This window comes from Brassica napus, chromosome C7 (assembly GCF_020379485.1).
Source record: "Brassica napus cultivar Da-Ae chromosome C7, Da-Ae, whole genome shotgun sequence".
NCBI lineage: Eukaryota > Viridiplantae > Streptophyta > Magnoliopsida > Brassicales > Brassicaceae > Brassica > Brassica napus.
Genome location: NC_063450.1, coordinates 31,940,818 through 31,951,048, shown reverse-complemented (window position 1 = coordinate 31,951,048; position 10,231 = coordinate 31,940,818). Strand labels below are relative to the sequence as shown.

Below are 10,231 nucleotides of genomic sequence, written 5' to 3'. Positions count from 1 at the left end.
AGTTAACATAATTAAGTTACAAAAAGTAACATAATTCCAAATAGAACAATGAAAAATAACATGTATTTTTTAAAAGTTTGTATCAGTCTTTTACCAAAAAAAAAGTTTGTATCAGTTCCAGCGTAGCCAATACTATACGTTACACCTAACAGGATAAATCCAAAAGAATATGTTCGGTTTTTTTTTTTGACAAAGGGTATGTTGGGTTTATAATCCTATATATTGATATTTTTCTTGTTTCAAATCCCAATATAGTTCCACCAAATAAACGAAGAACTCGAATGTTCATTCGAAAAAAAAGAAGAATTCGAATGTTTTCTTATAATTTCACCTAACCTAAGCTCGATTAATTAGAGTTTAGAGTAACTAACAGATTGTTTAATCAAAGTCAAACAAGTGTATGAACCTTTTTCTTGAAAAATACTATAAATAATTTCACTAGAAGTGATTTAAATAATTAAATATGATACTAATAATTGATGCTAAAATAGGTGTGGCTGCTTAGTTGTAGCGACTTCCCAACTATGTGTTTTGCTTCCAGGAATGTAAGCATTTAACTTGGACTCAGCCATTTATTTTTATAAGGTCTGACTTTTGTGAGTGGAACAGAATTGATAGCTAAAGACATGTTTAGGTTGTTTAGGTTGAGGAGGGCTTGATGCTTTTCGTTTGACGCAACTTAGTAGAAGTATTTATAGTTGCTTATGAAAAGGTAGGTTAAATTGTAGATATTAAGTACATATTTTGTTAGTTGTGATTCAAAATAATTGATATCGGATACTGTTTTGAATTATTAACTATATATTCCTTGTTTGGTTTAATCATCATAAAACCGGAATATTTAATTTACAATAAAGATTAGGTAAACATGATTTGCAAGTTTTGATTTCAAGAATATTCCGACTTTTGCTAGTTAATGATATCTTTTGTGATGATGGGTTCGTTGAAATTGGGGGGGGGGGGGGGGGGGGGGGGTGGGATTTAGGAATTATTGAATTTATTGGTAAGAATTGATCAATTATATTGCTTGATATTGTTTATTTTCTGATTCTTTCGTGGATGTAGGTAACGTTTTTGGAATAAGTTATTTTGGAAACTAATAAATGATATATAGATTTTGTGAATAGATAATATCAAATGATTAAAAATTAATATATTAATAAGTATAATAAGATTTTATCGATATTAGAGATTTGTCAAAATACTTCTTGTTACAAAACCATACAATTGATAATAAAAATATAATAGTAAATATAAACATACATACATACATGGAATTAATGGTTTAGATGAGAAAAAGTTACGTGATTGCACTTGGATGAGCTAAAAAAATACATGATAGCACAATAATGTATATTAGATCATCCCTCTTGAGAATTGTATATTTTGAATCTATTGACATGGTTAATTATTATGCCTTAAGTCAAACAAAAAAAGACATGGTTAATTATTTATATATTTGATTTTCAGTTTGCAGCGCAAGGTAAAAGGACGCATGAGGGGGAGAGTTAAATTAAATTTGGTTCAGTCGGTTTACGTTAAATTTGTATTGCGCTGGTTTATATTTTTTTTTTATAACGTCTATTTTATTGATATTAGGGGGAGAGTTAAATTAAATTTGGTTCATTAAACGTGAAACAATTCATTAATCCGATTGACTGCTCCTGGAATGTAGATTTGCTTAATGCTTATATACATGCTGATGATGTGGAACTCATTAGAGGTTTAGCGGTAAGTAGATCCTACAAACCAGATACAGTGGGATGAAGTTTTACGGAGTCTGGTAAATATTCGGTTAAATCAGGTTTTAGAACTGAATCTTTATATCCAGATAGAGTACATAGGAGTATTTGCTATGGACCAACTGTTAAACCGTTATTAGCCTTTTCTTGGAAACTGAAGTGTCCTCCAAAATTGAGACATTTTGTGTGGCAATTTCTTTCTGGCACATTACCAGTTTCAAAGAATCTTACAACTCGAGGGATTGTTTGTGATACACGATGTAGTATGTGTGGGGCAGATGAGGAATCAACTAACCATGTACTCTTCGAGTGTCCCCCAGCTTTACAAACATGGGCACTTTCTAGGATTCCTTCCTCTCCAGCGATCTTTCCATTGTCGTCCATTTTCACCAATATGGATTATCTATTTTGGAGACTACCAAAGGAGGAGGATCTAAATTATTTTCCATGGATATTGTGGTATATTTGGAAGGCTAGGAATGATAAGATTTATTCAAATAAGGATGGCAATCCACAGGAAATATTGCGGTTGGCCGAGGTGGAAAGTAAGATATGGATGGAGGCACAGTTAACCGTGAATGGCCCTAGGGAGAATTCCTATAATGGGAGTTTACAACAATCTGCGGATTTAGACCTGGATGTTTCTAGAGTTTGTTATATTGACGGAGCTTGGAAAAAGGAAGACATATTTACGGGACAAGGTTGGTTTTGCAGAAAGAGTGGATCGACTGATGTCATGATGGGGGCAATGAATCTTCGTAGAAGTTTGTCACCCTTGCATGCTGAGTTTGAAGCACTAATCTGGGCAATGGAATGCATGGAGACCCTCCAATTTTCTGATGTAGTGTTTGCAACGGATTGTTCTCAGCTGGTGAAGATGGTGTCGACACCTGATGAATGACCTGCTTTCTCTACACATATAGAAGAATTCAATCGCAGTAAGACTTTCTTCCCTCACTTCCGGATCAGACATATCCTTAGAGCAAAAAATACCTTGGCGGACAAGCTTGCACGCGGTGCGAGGAGTTCTCCTTCAACTTTGCTTTATGTCGATTCAATCCCACCGGTTTGGCTTGCTAGACCGGTTGGAGTTTCTAGTTAGTTTTTAGTTGATGTTGTCAAAAAAAAAAAAAAAAAAAAAAAAAGCAGCAAAAATATAATCCTCATGTAAAGAATTATGAATCATCGTTAAAATAATGAGATACAAATAGACTATTGTTTGGTATATCAGCCTTTGCCAATTTATCTGCTGCGCGATTTGCATTCCTTGCCACCCAAGATATGGTACAAACTTCAAATTTTCTTAACCACCATCTGATCTCTCTTGTCCAATTGTATACACCAAAGTGTAGTTTGTTGTTGATTAGTATATCCACCGCTTTTTGACAATCAGACTCCATTATGATCTTCTTGTAACCTCTGATCCAGCAATGTTGTATTGCCATAAGTATACCTTGTAGTTCACTCTCCAAGGCTGTTTGAACAATTTTGCCTTTTGCTTGGACGCCTTCCTTATAAATTTCTTGATCATCTCTAATAATAAAACCCTCTTTTGCCGCTGAGTGAGGATTTACAAAACTTCCATCTACATTACACTTGATTATTCCATTCACTGGTCTTGTCCAATGGTTAGTAGATCTCTTCTCTGGGCTTCTTCTCCGCTGTAATGAAAATGTCTCTATTCTTTCAATACTTTGCCACTCCTTTGCATCTTCAGTAGCATATTGTAAGATCCTTCTCCAATGTATTTGTTTTCTCTTAAATATTAGTATATTTCTACTCTTCCATAATCTCCGGAGTATCCATATAGGTTTATCTTGAAAATGAGACAGTTGTGATGACGTGCAGATGAGTAGACATTCCTTTATTTTCTATTCGAAAGAGTATCTTGAGCCATTAATGATGTTATTAGCTATACCTGAATCTCTCCAGATCTGCTTAACGTATGAACAATCAAAAAACAAATGCTTCTCTGTTTCCTCCTCAATTTCACATCTCTTACATAAAGCATCCGGTGTAATATGTCTCCGTTTTAGATTAGCTCCTGTTGCTAAACACTTTGAAGTCAGTTTCCATAGAAAGTGCTTAATCTTTGTAGGGGAATCTGTTTTCCATATTTTTTGCTTCAGTTCGGATTCACCATAGGTTGGGATTGGAAGATTACCATCTGGTCTATGAGTTGCCAACCAGTAACCAGATCGAACCGTATAAATGCCATCTTCATTGTAATGCCACCCTAATAGATCTTGTTGAGCTATAGCACTAACCTTAATATTTTTGATACATTCCACATCTTCTTCCACTATCAGCTCTCTTAATTTTGCTTCATCCCAATTACTTTTATTGGGCAAGAGTAGATGGCTTACTCGAGAAGATAATTCGGTTTCACTTAGAGCTCGTGGAGGTCTAGGTGGATGAACCGGAATCCAAGGATCCGTCCAAGTGTTAATGGAGGTTCCATCTCCAATCACATACCGCATCCCTGATTTGATCAACTCTTTTCCATGTAAAATTGATTTCCAACCGTGTGAAGCCTTTCTTTGTGATCCAGCTTCAAGAATACAACAATCTGGAAAATAACGTGCTTTGAGGATTCTATCCATCAGACAATGAGGATTCTGTAAAATTCTCCATACTTGCTTGCCTAACAAAGCTTGGTTGAATAGTTCAAGGTCTTTAAATCCTAACCCGCCTTCTCTTTTTGGTATACATACCCTCTTCCAAGCATACCAATGTAAACCTTTTCTGTCTCCATTACTCCACCAGAATTGAGCCAATATACTATTGATGGCGTCACAGACTTCTTTAGGTAATTTAAAGACACTCATCGAGTATATAGGCATAGCCTGAGCTACTGCTTTCAAAAGAGTCTCTTTATCCCCCAGTGATAGATGCCTTTGTTTCCAACCTTGTGTCACAGCTCTGACTCTTTCAAGTATGAATTCAAACATCTCACTCTTCTTAGCTCCAAACTGCTCTGGAAGTCCTATGTATTTTCCAATACCTCCCTCATTATGTATACCCAATACATGTCGCATTTGAGTTTTCACCACTGCCCTAACCTTCGATCCAAATGTTATTGAAGATTCAGCAAGATTAATAGCTTGTCCAGAGATGTCTTCATATTCCGCAAAAAATTTCTTCAGTTTCTTTGCTGCTGTGATGTTAGCCAATGAGAAGAATAGAGAATCATCAGCAAATAATAGATGATTAACCAGAGGAGCTCTAACTGCTATCTTAATACCCATCAAAGTTCGGTTCTCCATAGCCTTATTCATCATATGAGAGAGAACTTCTGCACATAGTATAAAAAGATAGGGAGACAAAGGATCTCCCTGTCTGATGCCACGCTGTGGTGTTATACATCCTTCCGGAGTGCCATTGATAATCACCGAGTATGAAACTGTTGAAATGCAGTTCATTATCCAGCTGATCCATTTTGCATCAAATCCCATATACATCATTGTTTTCTCCAAAAACCGCCTCTCAAGCCTATCATAAGCCTTTGTAATATCTGTTTTCACAGCCATATATGATGTGGCTTGCCTCTTTCTTGCCTTGAGACTGTGAAAAATTTCATGTGCTATAACTATGTTATATGTTATGACACGTCCAGGAATGAAAGCATTCTGATTCTCAGAGATAATGTTGCTCAAATGCTTCTTCAGTCTGTTAACTAGAATCTTTGTAAAGATCTTATAAGCAACATTACATAATGCGATTGGTCTGAATTCTTTCATACCAGTTGGCGGGTACACTTTTGGAATAAGATACAAGTTTGTGTGATTATGTGTTGTATCCAGACCATCCCCGTCAAAGAAAGATGATACTTCCTGCATCAGATCATCTTTAATATCTTCCCAAAACTTTTGATAGAACACTGCTGAGAATCCATCAGGTCCCGGTGTTCGGTTTGCACCCATATCAAATACTGCTTCTCTAATTTCATCTTCTGTTACACTCCTGGTAAGATCTTGATTCATATCATCAGTAACACGCTTCTCAAATCCTTGAAATATACTCTCATAAAGCTGTTGATTAGTAGGCGATGATGTATATAATCTTTGGAAGTAGTTCACCGCTACATTAGAGATGTCCTTTTGACCTCTGAAAATAACTCCATTATCATCTTGTATTGTAGTGAGAGTATTACGGATCCTTTTAGCTTTAGTGATCACATGAAAATAGCTGGTGTTTCTATCACCCGATCTTAACCACATTACTCTGCTCTTTTGTTTCCAATAGATCTCTTCCTCAAGGTAGGCTTGATGTAACTGGTCTTTTATTTCATTTTTCTCCTGTTTAGTAACACTAGCCGTTACAACAGCCTGATCCAGTTGCCTTCGTAATGATTCAATTTTCTCAGCAGCATTGGTTTTGTTTTGTCTCTTCCAAATTGATATTTTCTTTCTGCATCTACTGAGTCTTTGTACCAGAGGAATTTGTAGGAGTTGTGACTGGCCCGATCCCCTCCATCCTCTCCTAACAGATTCAGGGAATCCATCTTTATTTACCATCCTGCTATCAAACTTAAAAAACCGTCTTGGAATTTCTTCTTCAGCTGATATAAAGGTCACCAAAGGGCGATGATCAGATTCTCCAATCTCTAAAAACTCTGTTACAGAAGCAGGGAATATGTGTAAACCACTGGCTATTAGCCATTGCACGATCAAGGCAGCATTCTACTAGATGATGACCTCTTTTTCCAGCCCAAGAAAATCTATTACCAATCGTCTTAATGTCTGTGAAGTCACATATTCTAATCATCTGTCGAAACTCCTGAAAAGAGGCCTCAGCTCTGATTCTTCCTCCTCTTTTCTCATGGTTCCCTAAGATTTCATTGAAATCACCAAGGATAACCCACGGTTGATTTCTTCTTCAAATACTCAATCTCAGTAACTTCTCCCATGTACGGTGTCTCAAAGCAGGGTTAGGGTGACCATAGACAAAAGAAAAGTGAAACTGATTTCCATTTAACTGAACATTACAATCAACGAGATTTGAAGACTGACTAAGAATAGAAAACTGTACATGCTGCCTAGTGAAAATAACCAAACCACCTCCAGTACCCTGAGGTGTTACAATAACAGAAGGGAAAAGACCAAGTTGAGCTCCTATGTCTCGGATGTAGTAATCTTGTTGCTTCATTTCAGACAGGCATATGATGTCCAAGAGATATTTCCTGTTTATCTCTTTAAGGCGTCGAACTGTCGAGTCAATGCCCAGACCTCGACAGTTCCAAGCCAGTGTCCTCATGGTGGAAGAAGTGGTTCTGGGCCCACCGCGCCTCCCTGATCATCTGTAGTCTCAGTCACCTCCTTACAAGCCTCACCACTGTTCTGATTCAAACTGCATCTCTGTCTCTTGCACCCATGACTGCTACTCGCTTCCCCTGTCTCTACACACCCAAAACTGGCCACATTCTTCTCTGCATCATCCAGCCAACCCTTCCTCTTTGCTCCAATTTCCTTCTCCTTCCGAATCCCAAAAGGATCAATGGGATTATACATCTCATCACAAATGAGATCATCAGAGTACATTGTTTGCTTGCCAGCCCCGCTCCAAAGTTCCTCATCATCTGCCTCGTTCTCTATTGCTTCAATGTTTCGTTCATATTCCTCTTGAACTGGATCAGCTTCAGCTTCTTCTTCTCCAGGAATTGGATCTTGGATCTCCTCATAATCACCCCGTGATTCTGTTCTTGTGGTTCATCCTCCTGATCATCTTCATCATCATTATCTCCTCTATCATGTTCTGGACCGCCATTGTTGATTACACAGGCTCCCGTGTCATGGGTAAGCATGCCACATTCTTCGCAGAAACCTCTTAACCTTTCAAACTTGAAGCGTAGCAAGGTGTTGACTCCTGGTGAGAATTGGAAGTGTCTCTGAAAACGAACAGGGTTTGCCACATTCCAGTTGAGTCTGATCCTGACAAACTCTTATCTTCCTCCTACTTCCTCATTGTAGTCCATTTGGATATACTGCCCTATTACCCTTGCAATGTTTACAATGACCTCACCATTCATGTACTGAAATGGAATCCCCCGAACCTGAATCCAGAATGGAATGAAGTTGAGGAGATCTATATCCATTAACGGAGACCACCGCTGCAGCACCAGCATCCTTTCCACAAAGGCCCAGGGTCCTCTGCGAAGAACCGTTTCCATCGCCTCCTCTGAAGGAAAAACAAACTGGAATCGCCTTCCTTCAATGATTCTTCCACGAACTATTCCTTCAAAACCCCAGTTTCGAGGCATAGAAGCAACAATCGCTCGAAGGTTTTGACGCCGAGGCATCACCGGACGCCCTATGAGGAGGAAACGATTCTCCTCTTCCGCTTGTCGAACCACCTCCGGTGGAAGAACAAAAGGGGGATCATTGAACCCCAAATCAATGTCTTGCATTGCCCTTCTTATGCCGTCAGCCATGACTTGCAATTAATCGCAAAATCGCCAGAAGAAGTAGAGTAGATTTGAGAGATAGTTAGAGAGAAAAAGATAAAAATCCAATTGGTTCAAAGAACCTTTATAGATCTTAATCCCCGCTAACTTCCTTTCAACCGCATCATCACAAAGGAAAGTGGGTTCCTTCATGGAGATAGTGGACTTCGTGGGTAAAATCCATTGAAAACTACCCTCTCTGTCTTCAGATTCACCTTCAACCACACAAATTGTGGTGAGAAATTTCAAGAAATCAAACCGTTTTTGAATCGCCTTTTTCGTCGCCTTTTTTCGCATCGTTTTATTAAAAATAATCGTTTTATGTTAACGAAAAGCGCTGGCTTAGGAAGTTAATGAAACGACAGAGGATTAGGCCAGTGGCATGAGGATGTAAATAAATAGGAAAACTCAGGGTTTTGTTATAAATCAGTTGATGGATGTCCATAACCGGTCCGATCCATTAGAGGCCCAAACAATAGAGAGAAAGGCGGCGGCCGCACATGAGGAGAGTGAGAGAGAGACGGCTTAGGCTTTGGAGAAAAGAGAACTCTATTTCATTTTCCTTGTAATTGTTATCTTTCCATATTATGTATTAGTAGTTTTCCTAATCCTAGTTGGTTTAAGTTTTAGATACTTTCCTTTTTCTATATCTTGTAATCCTTATATAAAGGAACACACTTTATGATTAATGAATACAGAAACTTACAGTTCTAAATCCTAAGTTTCACAGCACGTTATCAGCATGATAGTCCCTAAACACCCTGAGCCTAAAAACCTAATCGAAAACTCCTAAACCCTAATCCTAGCTGGCGACCTTAAACCCTAACCCGACGAACCCTAATCTGTTCTTGCAAGCGTTCCAGCTCGTGTTCATCCGATCAGCCCCAGCCCTAAGGCGTTTCTGATACTAGACGAACTCAGCCTCAGCTCCATCCATTCTCAGCTTGCATCCCGGACAGCTACAGCTCCCGTTCGCGACCCGATAGGAAGGAGACAGCTCGCGCCTCAGCACGCGTCCGTTCCAGCTCGCGTTCCAGATCGTTCCAGCTCGTTCCAGCTCGCGTCCCGTCCAGCTTGAGGTTCATCTTGGTGGTCCGGTTTCTACAATCTGCAAAACTAAAGGTATTTCAAATTCTAAGAACATAATCGAACTTGGTTGATTGTAAAGATTGAAACCCTAAAATATAATCTCTAAAAGATGAAAGCTATAGGATAGTAGATCAATCCCTAAAGAGTAAATCGAAGCTCGAATAAGTTTGATCCCCTAAACCCTAAAAATCGAGATTGATCTATTGATCAATTAAAATCAAAGCCTTAAAGGTTTTGAATCTCAAATCAAATCTCCTTGATCTAAGATCTATTTTCGGAAACCCTAAATTAAAAAAAAAACTATTGATTAAATTGAGATTGAATTGATCACCCTGAAATTGGAATTGCTTGATTAATAAAATCGAAACCCTAAAACCCTAAATTGAAAAATCGATTTTTATTGAATCTTGTTTAATTGATTGATCACCTAGAACTATTGATTAGGATTGTTTAAAACTCGAATCAAACCTGAAATTGCGGCCGTGTGGCCTTGATGCATTCTAGGTTAACTGTTATAGACCTGATCATAACATCTCGCGGCCGTGCGGCCTTGTTGCATTCATACCTAAACCTAATCATATTGATTGATTGCAATTGCACTTAGAATCTCATGTTAGGATGGTATTGAATTAAAATCAAGTAACCATGATGTTTTTTCTTTACTTGGCCGTGTGATCATATAGAAACATCTATGCTAGGATTGAAATTACACAATGAACCATATGCAGTAGAACAAACCGAACTGAATGCTTTCATCAGCCGTGCGGCTTGTTTCCTATTGTGGCCGTGTGGCTTAGTCTTGGCCGTAAGACATATTAATTATCCAAACACTAATAATACTCCTAAAAGACCTAATATAATTAAATCTATGATTTCAGATGTCGAAAATCAATAACTTGGATTTTGCTGCCCTGAATCTCTCTGGAGACAATTATCTTCAGTGGGCACTTGATGCTAA

General features: G+C 38.1%; 1 pseudogene; it reads right to left on the bottom strand.

The window, feature by feature from the left end:
• Positions 1–6,744: 6,744 nt before the first annotated feature.
• On the bottom strand, positions 6,745–9,894 carry LOC106453498 (annotated as a pseudogene).
• Between the last annotated feature and the right edge of the window lie 337 nt (positions 9,895–10,231).